Source organism: Oryctolagus cuniculus, chromosome 4 (genome assembly GCF_964237555.1).
Source record: "Oryctolagus cuniculus chromosome 4, mOryCun1.1, whole genome shotgun sequence".
NCBI classification, from domain to species: Eukaryota; Metazoa; Chordata; class Mammalia; order Lagomorpha; family Leporidae; genus Oryctolagus; species Oryctolagus cuniculus.
This window is the reverse complement of record NC_091435.1, coordinates 73,960,746-73,973,278: the sequence shown is the minus strand read 5'-3', so window position 1 is coordinate 73,973,278 and position 12,533 is coordinate 73,960,746.

The window sequence follows — 12,533 nt, the reverse complement described above, 5'->3', positions numbered from 1 at the left end:
TAACCCTGCAGTGTGACCTTACAAAAACTACACAGACTCTGAATCTCAGCTGCATTACCTGGAAAGCATTGAAAATAATAGTATGCCATAATACAGTTGCTACAGATATCACATAAAATTATGTTTTACAGAATGCATAGGGATCACTCAACAAAGGTTCGTACCAATCATATTATTTGCATAGATTCTGCATTGGCATTTGATTATGAGCTACCTGTCACAGTGTTTCTCCCAAAATTCACATAGCTTGACCTTAAGTGTACTTCCCCATAAGGGAAATTTGCATTTGGGAGAAATAAAGTATGTCTTCAGAGACAAGTAATTTGTACCTACCTGTTTACCTAAAATAAAAAATTCAGAAAAGAAGCAACAGTACGGGTTAAACACGCCCTAGTTAAGACAAGCTTTAGTCTAGAACTTCCTTTCTTTTATTCCTGCTTGATCTTTTCCCACATCCTTATTTCTCTTTTGCCTTTCTCTTGAACCATGACACCTTATAGTGCAGATGGAGAAGACTGTCGGGTGTCACAGCCAGTGAACAATGGAGAGGAATGGCCAGAACTCTGACTCAGTTGCAAATATTTACACTAATCACTGACATTAACAGTAAAAAGGAAAGTGGAAGATTGCAGGCAAGGAAGGCAGCTCTGGCTTTGCGTGTTCTGCATGATCACAGCATGAGGTGCCTTTTCTTCCAGGGCAAGATGCATGGGACAGGAGACACCACAGTGTTTGGTGCCTCCTAGGAATGTCAGAGTCATCCTGTTCCTGAATGCACACTTACTCCTCACCAGTGCCCCTGCCTGTCCTACCCAAGATGGAAGAGCATGGAGGGATCATTGGTACAGTCAGACAACACCGAGAATTAGACCTGAGATCTAATCTGGGAAGCTCTGTAATGGGCTCATCTCGTAATAAATTGAGTTCAGCCAGTCTGGCACTCATTCAAGAGGGAAAATAAACTTCTAACCTAAGTGAGTCCCTGAAAGCTTTGAGGATTGATTAATAGAGGTATATTCACTTGGAAATTTAGATTTTTGTTTATTGGCTTCCCTGAGAGCAGCCAAATGAGGGAGTATTTTTAAGGCTTCATGTTTGCTGAAAAGTTGTATTGGCAATACCACATAGATAACAGCTCCAGAGACTTTTGAAATCAGTTAAGTTTGATACCTTACTTTTGCTCTTCTACTAAAGAACTATGTCAGGCTTTGAGAATCTGCCTTCCTGAACCACTAACTTTTCACCTACAAATTCAAGTGGTCTCAAGACCACCTGGGAAGCTCTGAAGGTTTAAAAAAAAAAAAAAGCAAGGACAGAGCACATAATTAAGGAGCATCTTACAGCATTTTATTTATTTATTTTTAACTTTTATTTAATGAATATAAATTTCCAAAGTATAGCTTATGGATTACAATGGCTTCTCCCCCATAATGTCCCTCCCACCCGCAACCCTCCCCTTTCCCGCTTCCTCTCCCCTTCTAATCACATCAAGATTCATTTTCAATTCTCTCTATATTAAGTAAAGGTTTCAACAGTTTGCACCTACATAGAAACACAAAGTGAAAAATACTGTTTGAGTACTAGTTATAGCATTAAATCACAATTTACAGCACAGTAAGGACAAAGATCCTACATGAGGAGTAAGTGCACAGTAACTCCTGTTGTTGACTTAACAAATTGACACTCTTGTTTATGGCATCAGTAATCACCCTAGACTATTGTCATGAGTTGCCAAGGCTATGGAAGCTTTTAAGCACTAACCTTGTTTTTAATAATGAGAAAGGCAATCTCTAAGAAATCTCTAAGAAACTCATGTTTCTACACAGGAGATGATGGGTGAGATGGCCTTAAAAATTATTGAGAGCTGAAGAGGTGGAGTCCTACACTTAGAGAAGTCGGGTACTGCAAGAGAGTCGAGTAATGCTCATTCATGCGGCAACTTTCCCTGAACAAGAACTGTGGTTCCTTCTGGAAAAGGAAAGGGACAAAGAGAAGCTGCCCCAAAGCTTTCCTGCTGCTTTTGTCTTAAAATCAAAGGCAACCTTGCATAGCAAGATCTTAAACCTCTTCATTTTGCAGATGACACAACTGGGACACGAAGATTTGCACATTTTTAGGCAAATTTGCTAGTTGCCTAATCAAGTACTTGGGCCCTGCACCACATGGGAGACCAGGAGAAGCACCTGGCTCCTGCCATCGGATCAGTGTGGTGCGCGGGCCCCAGTGCGCCGGCCGCGGCAGCCATTGGAAGGTGAACCAACGGCAAAGGAAGACCTTTCTCTCTGTCTCTCTCTCTCACTGTCCACTCTGCCTTTCAAAAAAAAAAAAAATCTGACAGTCCTCCTAAGTCATACTTCATTGCTCTTTTCTACAATTCCATGTCTGAGATGTGAATAGGTTTCTTGTTGTATACTCCTTTAAGAAATCTTTGTTCTCTTGGAATTTACCCAAAGAAAATTAAATTGGCAAACAAACAAGCTGTCTGCACATTAATGTTTATTGCAGTTCAATTCTCAATAGCTAAGACCTGGAACCAACCCAAATGCCCATCAACAGTAGACTGGATAAAGAAATTATGGGACATGTATTCTATAGAATACTATACATCAGTCAAAAACAATGAAATCCAGTCATTTGCAACAAGATGGAGGAATCTGGAAAACATCATGCTGAGTGAACTAAGCCAGTCCCAAAGGGACAAATATCATATGTTCTCCCTGATCGGGGACAATTAACTGAGCACCAAAGGGGAACTTGTTGAAGTGAAATTGACACTATGAGAAACAATGACTTGATCAGCTCTTGTCCTGACTGTTTATGTACAATGTAATACTTTATCCATTTTAGTATTTCTTTTGTTCTAGTACTATTGGTTGAGCTCTGTAATTAACACACAATTATTCTTAGGTGTTTAAATTTTAACTGAGAAGTGATCCCTGTTAAATATAACAGTGGGAATAAGAGAGGGAGGAGATGTACAATTTGCGACATGCTCAATCGGACTTGCCCCAAATGGTGGAGTTAGAATCATGCCAGGGGATTCCAATACATTCCCATCAAGGTGGCATGTATCAATGCCATCCCACTAGTCCAAGTGATCAGTTTCAGTTCACAATTGATCACACTGATAGGTCTAAGAGTCAAAGGGATCACACAAACAAGACTAGTGTCTGCTAATACTAACTGATAGAATCAAAAAGGGAGAGAACGATCCATCATGGGAAGCAAGATACACAGCAGACTCATAGAATGGCAGATGTCCTAAATAGCACTCTGGCCTCAGAATCAGCCCTTAAGGCATTCGGATATGGCTAAAGAGCCCATGAGAGTATTTCAGGCATGGAAAGCCAAGACACTCTGGAGAAAAAAAAGAAGACCTAAATGGAAGATCTCTGTGAGTGAGATCCCAGTGGAAAGAATGGGGCCATCAAAGAAGGAGGTACCTTTCTCTGAAGGGAGAACTTCCACTTTGACTATGACCCTGTCGGATTAAGATCGAAGTCAGTGAATTCAAAAGGCTTCCATAGCCTTGGCAACTCATGACTAGAGCCTAGGGAGATTAGTGATGCCATAAACAAGAGTGTCAAATTGTTAAGTCAACAACAGGAGTCACTGTGTACTTCCTTCTCATGTGGGATCTGTCCTTAATGTGTTGTCCAATGTGAAGTAATGCTATAACTAGTACTGAAACAGTATTTTACACTTTGTGTTTCTGTGTGGGTGCAAACTGATGAAATCTTTACTTAATATATACTAAATTGATCTTCTGTATATAAAGATAATTGAAAATGAATGTTGATGTTAATGGAATGGGAGAGGGAGCGGGAGATGGGAGGGGTGCGAGTGGGAGGGAAATTATGTGGGGGGGAGCCATTTTAATCCATAAGCTGTACTTTGAAAATTTATATTTACTAAATAAAAAAAATAAAAAATAAAAAGAAATCTTTGTTCCCTCTTGTTTTGATGGAAAGAAGATTAAGCAGAAATGAGGGGACTTCTTTCTGCCCAGCCTTTGCTACTCCTCCTTTCATCCCCTCTATTCTCTACACCAGTTTTCACAAAGCTCTTCCTATGGCATTGTCTTAAAACTAATCATGATGTTGTAGAGTCCTCTGGAAGAGGGAGGCAGCTTAAAGGGCCCTTTCCTGCTTGGCTCAGAAGGTCAATCTGTTAACCTGGTGATCCTTTATGGAGTGAACCCCCGTGAGAGCCAAGGTGCACTTACTAAACGCTCCTTCAGAGCCCCCGTTAAGAGCATCTCTGGTTTATATCACCCATTTAACCCTCTTCTGCACCAGATGACTCAGATCTTTGACTGTGATTACTGGACATAGAAACAAATACATTTTTAAGTCATAGTTTTTGTATCAGATGAAGGGATTGTCATTTTTCATGCCTTTCCAGTATTTCAGTCACTTACTAGAACTCTGTTTGTATTTTTTAATGAATGTGTCCATGTGCTTTGTTAATTCCCTGGGGACAAATGTATTTAAAATATATACAAATCTATTGTATACTAGTTTGATATTGATCTCATGAATTCCAAAACTAAAATTTTGTATATGCTTTCAACTTCAAGAGGCATATGGTTTCATTCTTCATGTGTGCAATAGGAGGTTATTAAATAATGATGCATTTAATATAATCTTAAAAATCATGACAATAATACATATACCATTCCCTTACCAGTTTTTACTTATTATAGTAGTTGGAATCTAGTTGGTCAACTGTATAACAATTTGTCATTAAAAATCAACATGTCCCTAAATACCATATTCCAAAATATCCAGAAATGTTTTTCTTGTTTCTGAATTAGGTACAAATGAACTTCAAAAAGTTCATGGAAAACAATTAAAATATAAATTTATTTTGGTGAGAGAATTTGGAAATCTCTGCATAATTAGTTCATAAACACATTTTTCATAAATTTTTGAAGGCCTCCAGTATAGTAGATAATTGTGTAATAATTATTTTGAAATAATAAAATATAATATTGCTTAATATTTTCCACCAAAGTGTACACTTTGTGGTGGGTGGTAAACTGCAGCTTTGACATACGCTTAAGTTTGTTTTTCCTTCTGACAGCATGGTGAGTTAAACCGAATGTCAAATCCATGTCTGTTTGTTTATTTTATTACTTATGGACTCTGGATACCATATCCGCTTTTGTATGCTGTGCAATACTTGTGAACCTAATGTCGTTCCTTCTGAAAAGTATCTCCAGAATTAAGTGGCTCAACCATAATGCAGTTTAAAGAGAAAACCAGTCAAAGTGAGCCAGGTCTTAGCTAATGGTCATAGGAACCATATAACAGGTCGTAGCTGAGGTGGGAGTGCTGAAGAGTGATTTGCTCCAGACTACTAGTTATTACTGTGGAGGGCAGGCATTTAGTGCCGCAGTTAAGATGCCACTTGGAATGACTGCATCCCACATCGTTGTGTCTACGTTTAGGTCCTGGCTCTGCTTCTGAGTCCAGACTCCTACTAACATGCACACTGGGAAGCAGCAAGTGCTTGAGTCTTGTGGAGTAGTAGGTAAAAGCACTACCTGGGACACCCACATCCCATATGGGCACTGGTTTGTGTCCTGGCTGTTCCATTTCCCAACCGAGCTCCTTGAATGGTCTCAGAAAAGCAGTGGAGGATGGCCCAGTTGTTTGGGCCCCTACTACCCATGTTAGGAAACCAGATGAGGCTCCTGGCTCCTGGAATCAGCTTTGCGTAGCCTTAGCCATTGTGGCCATTTGAGGAGTGAACCAGCAGGTTTAAGAGTTCCATCTCTCTATTTCTCTCTCTCTCTCTCTCTGTCTCTCTCTGTCTGTCTCTCTCTCCTCCTCTCCCCTCCTTACTCTCTAACTCTGATTTTCAAATAATATTTTCAAAATAGTACTCAAGGGGCCCTTCCACCCACATGGAGACACCGGCTGAGTCCCAGTCTCCTGACTTTGATCTGACTGGTTCCAGCTGTTGTTGGCATTTGGAGAGTGAACCAGCAGATGGAAGAGCTCTCTGGTTCTCTTTTCTCAGTGCCTTTCAAATACAATGAAAATAAGTAATTTCAAAAGGTAACAAAAAAAATATTGCTGTATCTGGGGGAAACATTTAAGCAGCCTTGTATATGGGCTGAGGCCCTTTGGATTCTTGAATTAGGAATGCATTACTGCACACCTTCATAGAACTTGAAAATCTGAAAATAATCCATGGTCCATGTCCACTTCATGTGTCTCCCATCTTGCTCCTTTGGCAACATGATTTAATCATTTTCAGAGTTACACTAATAGTCTGCTTTGGAAGTATGCGTCTGCTGAAAAAACTTCAAAAAGCACCCACCACAGCCACCAGGAAACAGAACACAAAAGATAACCTCAAAACATTTTTAATTTTTTAATTTATTTTAAAATAAAGATTTAATTACAGTTCATAGATAAAATTATATGAATAAAATAATGCATGCCTTGCTTCCTCCTTCTCTCCCTCTGTTTCTCTTTCTCTCTCCCTCACCTTCCCTCCTTCCTACTTTCCAGATAATATATTTTTAATTTACATTATACTCAAAAGCCTAAGGAGGACCTGAAGGATTGGTGTTTCCCATTCAGAGGATATAGTGAAAAACTGTCTCTGAGACCCTTCATACGCTAGACTCTTCACACACCATTCAGGTGCAGAAGAATGATCCCTGGGTAGTCCTAGGCTATTGAATGGATCCATACATAGGTGGGTCTGAAGGAAAACAAGCGAGATGTGCAGAGGCAGGAGTAGAAGCAGGGCATGATAGTGGGGGAGGGGATGCAGAACAACATGATGACAGACGTGCTGATGCTGCAGAAGGTGCCAGAGGAGAAGAGGAGGGAGGAGAGGATGAAGGAGAAAGAGAAGCATAGTAAGCTCCATACAAAACCTGGTGGAACCGGCAAGAAGAAGTTAATGATTTCGTGCCAGCAGCTAGGGTTTGGATGTCACTTTGCATGTTGAATATTGGTGGAAACTTAGTCCATTTACAATGTTTGCAGGTAGGCCTTTGGGGGCTGTGTGTGGTTAGAGTGAATGAATTTGTTACCTTGGAGATACATGATTGAATCTTTTTGGCTTTATAAGAGGCACAGAGGGACGTGTTTTCCCTCTTGCTATGTGATGCTCTGCTCTGCCAAGGGACTTGGCCAGCAAGAACTCCACCACCAGATATGAACCAATGGAGACACCCAAATTTGGACTGTGAGCCTCCATAACTATGAACCTAAAAAAAACCTGTTCTTCCCTTCATATAAATAGCTTGCCTCAGATACTGCAATGATGAAAAGCTAACTAATACACCATAGTGTAAATTACCTTGTTCAAGTACATGCATGTGTGCAAACATAAGATCACATAAGTTCCAGGTTTGGTGTGTGGCACAGTGGTTGAGTTGCTGCTTGGGACAGCCACAATCCTTATTGGAGTGCCTGGTTTGTGTTCTGCTGCTTATCCAGCTTCCTTGTAATGCACACCATGGGAGGCAGAAGATGTCTCAAGTTCTTGGGTCCGTGTCACCCACGTGGGAGACCTGAATGGAGGTTCAGGCTCCAAATGCCCAAGGCGCTGTAGGCATCTAGAGAGTCAGCCAGTGCTTAGAATATCTATCTCTCTGTATTTCTCTCTATGGGTGTCTGTCTTTCAGACAAAAAATTAAAAATTAGCAAATAATAAAAAGAATTATAGAAGCCTGGTCCATTTAGTGTACTGCAAGATGCCCAAGTTATGCTAATTTCTGACCTTCTGGAAGTGTCTTGAACTCATAATATGCCTTTATTTACCAGGGAAATGATAAGAATGTCAATTGATTTAATTTAAATGTACACCCGAATCTCTGGAATATATAGCAATTATTTATGTCATTTTTCTTGTTGATTTAGCAAATCATGTAGGCATCTTTTCAGTTTCCTAATTGTGATTATTTTTTTTCAGTTTGCTCTTCTCATTTCAAAAACTAAAAATTAAATATGAATGTCCAAACTTAGTAAGTAGTTTAAGGGTTTTCACATGGAAAAAGCTTTTATCAGTGATCCCCTATTGACAAGTAATGGAAAAATATAGAGGAGAAGGATAATTGATATAATTTTTAAATGTTCATATGGACAATCTTAGTTATATTATTTGTATTAGAAAATAGGGATAATGTATTCTGCATAGATAATCGTGTGGTATAGCTCCTGGTGCTCCTTAGCTTTTGAGTTGTTCAGTTTATAGGAATAGGTTTTGATCTAAAATAAAGCTGAAATCTGCTAATAGATTTTTACTGAAACTGAATTCTGTAGTTGGGAGTCATGTAACGGATTTCTTTGACCTGTATGCATATGTAGGGTTCAGTTAGGAAATTCATAAGCGTATTACCATCATTGTTGGAGGATGTAATCACCAGGCTGTGGGACTCTTGTGATCAGGTGCTGTACGATGCTCTGGCTGTTGTCTGTGGCTTCAGACTAGAGTCTAGGAGTAGGAAAAGGTTGGGGTAACATGGGAAAAGTCAGATATTTTCACAGTAGTTACTCCTGGGCCAATGCAATGTTTCTGTAAGCTTGAGAATGCCTGTGCCATTTTCTGGGCATTGGTCCTTGTTTGTCCCGTGAAATGCTTGCATAAAGGCCCACCTGGACTCTGGGAGACGGCTCTAGGGGATTTTCCCCAGTGAAAGCAACTGTTGCGTGTGATTCTTAACAGGATGCAGAGGACTGCCCAGTCTTTGCGGGAGGTGAGTGTGGAGGGTACCTCTTACCTAACTCAACTACTGAATCCATTTCTCTCCATCACCACTTCTGAATGCCACTGGTAATGACACTCTGCCTGGACTGTCACAACTTAGCAGATGCCCTGGGCTGGTTTGAAGGTGCTGTCATTGAATAACATCTGATGACCTTTAGCTACTAAGTCATAAACAACATTTGTAAAAAGCTTTATGTAATTCATTCACCCAGTGTCTGCAGTTGATCTATGCTTTGTGATTTCTAAATTGCCTTTCAGTCATTACCAATGTTTTTGCCATCTCACAACACTTAGCTTGCTACAGATCTGACATGATAACCAGCTGTACCACATGCTGTTGTTTTAGTGTAATGTGGGTATGTGGGTCCAGCCAGGAGTAAAAAGTAAATGAAATTTTAAAAAGCAGAGTAACAATGAAGACTTTCTGATGAGAAAGGCATGTTACTTGTTTGTTAGTTTTCTCCTGTACACACACACACACACACACACACATATATACACATATATATACATACATATACATCATAGATATAGATACATGATCTGAAATCTGTCAGGCAAACACAATTTGAGATAATAGTCAACAAAATATCTGACAAGTATTATTCATATCTGTCAAGGTTGTGAAAAACAAGGACGTAAACAAAGAGAGGAAGAGTGAGTGAGTGATATACCAGTTAAGATGCCACTTGGCGTACCTGCATTGCACAGCAGAGAGACTGAGTTCTATTTCCAGTCCTACTTCAGATTCCGTTTCCTACTAGGGCACACCCTAGGAAGCAGCAGGTGATGGCTCCGGTACTTGGGTCCCTGTCACCCGCTTGGGTGACATGGATTTAGTTCCTGGCTCTTGGCTTAGGGGTGTTTGGGAAATGGATCATCAGATACAAGATCTCTGTCTTTCTATTTGGCTTCCTCTATGACTGTCTGCCTTTCAAACAAAATAAATAATAATAAAAATTTTTAAAAGGACTAAGGAAGCATGAGGACTAGATCATTAATTGGATCCTAGGACAGGAAAAAAATAATACTGGGAAAAATGGTGAAATCTGATTAGCAATTACATTTTAATCTGCAGTAAATACCCAAGGTCATTTTTTAGTTCTTGACTAAAGTGCCTTGTTTATATGTGAGATGTTAGCATTAACAGAAACTGGGTTTGGGGTATATATAAACTGTCTGTTTATAATATACTAATATTACATCTGTTGTGAAACGAACAACTCATTTAGGATATGTGCACCTGTGTTAGTTTGCTAGGGCTTCGTGACAAAATTCCACAGACAATACAACCCATAATGATGCTTCAGAGTTCTACAGTCTTTTTCATTCTATTTCTTCTGTTTTGTTGTATTTTAGTTCCTTCCTTTTTATTCCTCTACCTCTAATATACAACTAGATTCTACCACTTTTACTCATTGAATATTGCTGAAATTGCACATTTTTCTTCTGTCCTAAGGTGATGGGACAATTCATCTTGACTGGGGAAAAAGTGTCCTGACCTCTTTCCCAAATTCTGGTTTTGTTCTTCTTCAGTTCACTCTCTGTGTTGCAAGCAGAGTTTTTACACAGTACAAATCACCTTTGCTTGAAAACCTTCCAGGTTGTTTCATTGCTCTGAGAATACATGCCAAAGTCTCTTGTGGCCTCAGGGTCCTGTGTCCCTGCCAACCACATAGCCACACTGTAAGGCACTTGCTAGGCCTTTCTGGATGCTCAGGCTCCACTAGCAAACTCTAAACTGTCTTGTGAAGCAGGAGTTCTACCCATCAGGGGCATTTGCTTGCTCTGTACCCTCCTCACCTAACTATCACATCCACCTGGATACCTCCTTCCTCCTCACCCTGCAGATGCCAGCTCTGGTATCAATGATTCATATGAATCTTTACTGCATCCTTCACGCCTTAGCAAGTCCTTTGTAATGTGCTCTTTGAACAAACTAGACATTTTCCTTTGGAACTCTTGTCATATTTTGAAATCTTATATTTATGCAATTATTTTCTTTCTGTCTGCCCCAGTGGACGCAAAACATGGAAACGATATCATTTTTACTCACTCCCTTATGCATAGCACTTGGTATAATTCTTATCTGATTTGCATTACGATTGGTTCTCAAATTCTTAATTAATATTCCTATGGATTTCTTTTTAGTTTGTTATTCAAGTTGACACTTTATTCCTTCTCCTCATTCCTTCTGTTGCTTTGTATATCTGCTATTAATATAGTTTACCTTATAGTTATTGGACTTGAGTCAGATCATATATACTCTGGGAAAGAAAAGGAATAATTCTCTTTGTGATTTCCCCACATGCACAAGATGCCAAATTTAAATGCAGTTAACTAAATATAAATCTAAATAACATCTACATTTTAAAATTGACCAATATTTGTAAATTTTTTTCATTCTGATTTCCTTTTTTGAGGAATTTATTAATAAATTCATCAGGGTCCCAAAAAATGCATAATAATTACTGCAACACAATTCTAATCAATTCTTATGTTAATGGGATAATACAAAGGGAACTTACTCTGGTTCATAGATATAATTCTAAGAACATAATAGTTTCCTCCTTCCTTTCTTTCCTCCCCACCTTTTCTTAATTTTTGAGATAATGTGTTTTTATTTACATTATAGTCCAATGATTAATGCACCACTAAATAAAGAATTCAACAATCAAAATATCATAGGTCAGCAGAAATACAGGCAAGGGCTATAAACAATAATCACATGGAAAGATGACCATTTTACTCATAGACAATAAATTTTATAATAGTCACAGCTCATTAAAACTGGAGTAGTATATCATTCTTAACCATTGGTTTGACAAAGATATAAAACAAAGTTTGACAAAACTATACTCAGCAACACTGAGAGAAACAGGCCTAAAGGTGAATCTCTAAATATATTGACAGTGTTTTAAGTTGTATGTGACTAAGTATAGGCTTTCTGTTGATTGCTTTGAAAGGAATATGTTTATTAAAAATGTTCATTGAGATTTTCCTGTACATTGTTGTAATATCTCAGTCATTTTTAGATTTCACAACACTCATTAGTATTTGTAGCAACAAATCCTTTGTAGTATCTACAAATCCCTGATAGGAAACATGTCCTAGATAAGTTTTCTAGGTGAACTGTAACCAAGCATGGTATACCATCCACTCAGTGGTTTATCGATTGTGTCACTCCGTAGATAATGAGTGCCCACTTCGCTAGACAGATCAGAAGGGAGAATTGTTCAGGAAATTTTCATTTCTAAAGTATTATATTGTTTTATTGCAACAGTTATACATATAAATATTATACTGTATATGTAAAAGATGGAGGGAAAAAGAACCTGATTGCCCATTGGGGAAAAAAATGTGCTCATTACAATTTAAGATACCAAGGTGGGAATTTCAGTTTGAATTTCAGTTTGAATATATATTTAAAATTAAGTGCACTTAATAATTTTGTGATGAACACTTAGGATATTCTAGTTGTGCTCAGTCAGGAATCTACCACAGTGGCTCCGGTGGTCCCTGCCCCTGCTCTCACGGAGCTTGTGTTCTAATGTTCAGCTCTTAATGTATGCCAATCAGGCTTACAAGGAGCTATCTTTGGTTCAAGGGCAATTTCAGGGATATTGATTCAGTTCTATTCTCTTGCTTGAAACTTTGAGTCTCTAGGTATGTGCCTGGAATTAACCCTTCTCACCAGAAACATGTATGTCCAGCCCAAGACAGGCCCTGAAGATTAAAACCAGGAAATCCTTGCCTAGTTCATCCATAGTGACTTACTTCTCTGAGCCTTCATGTGA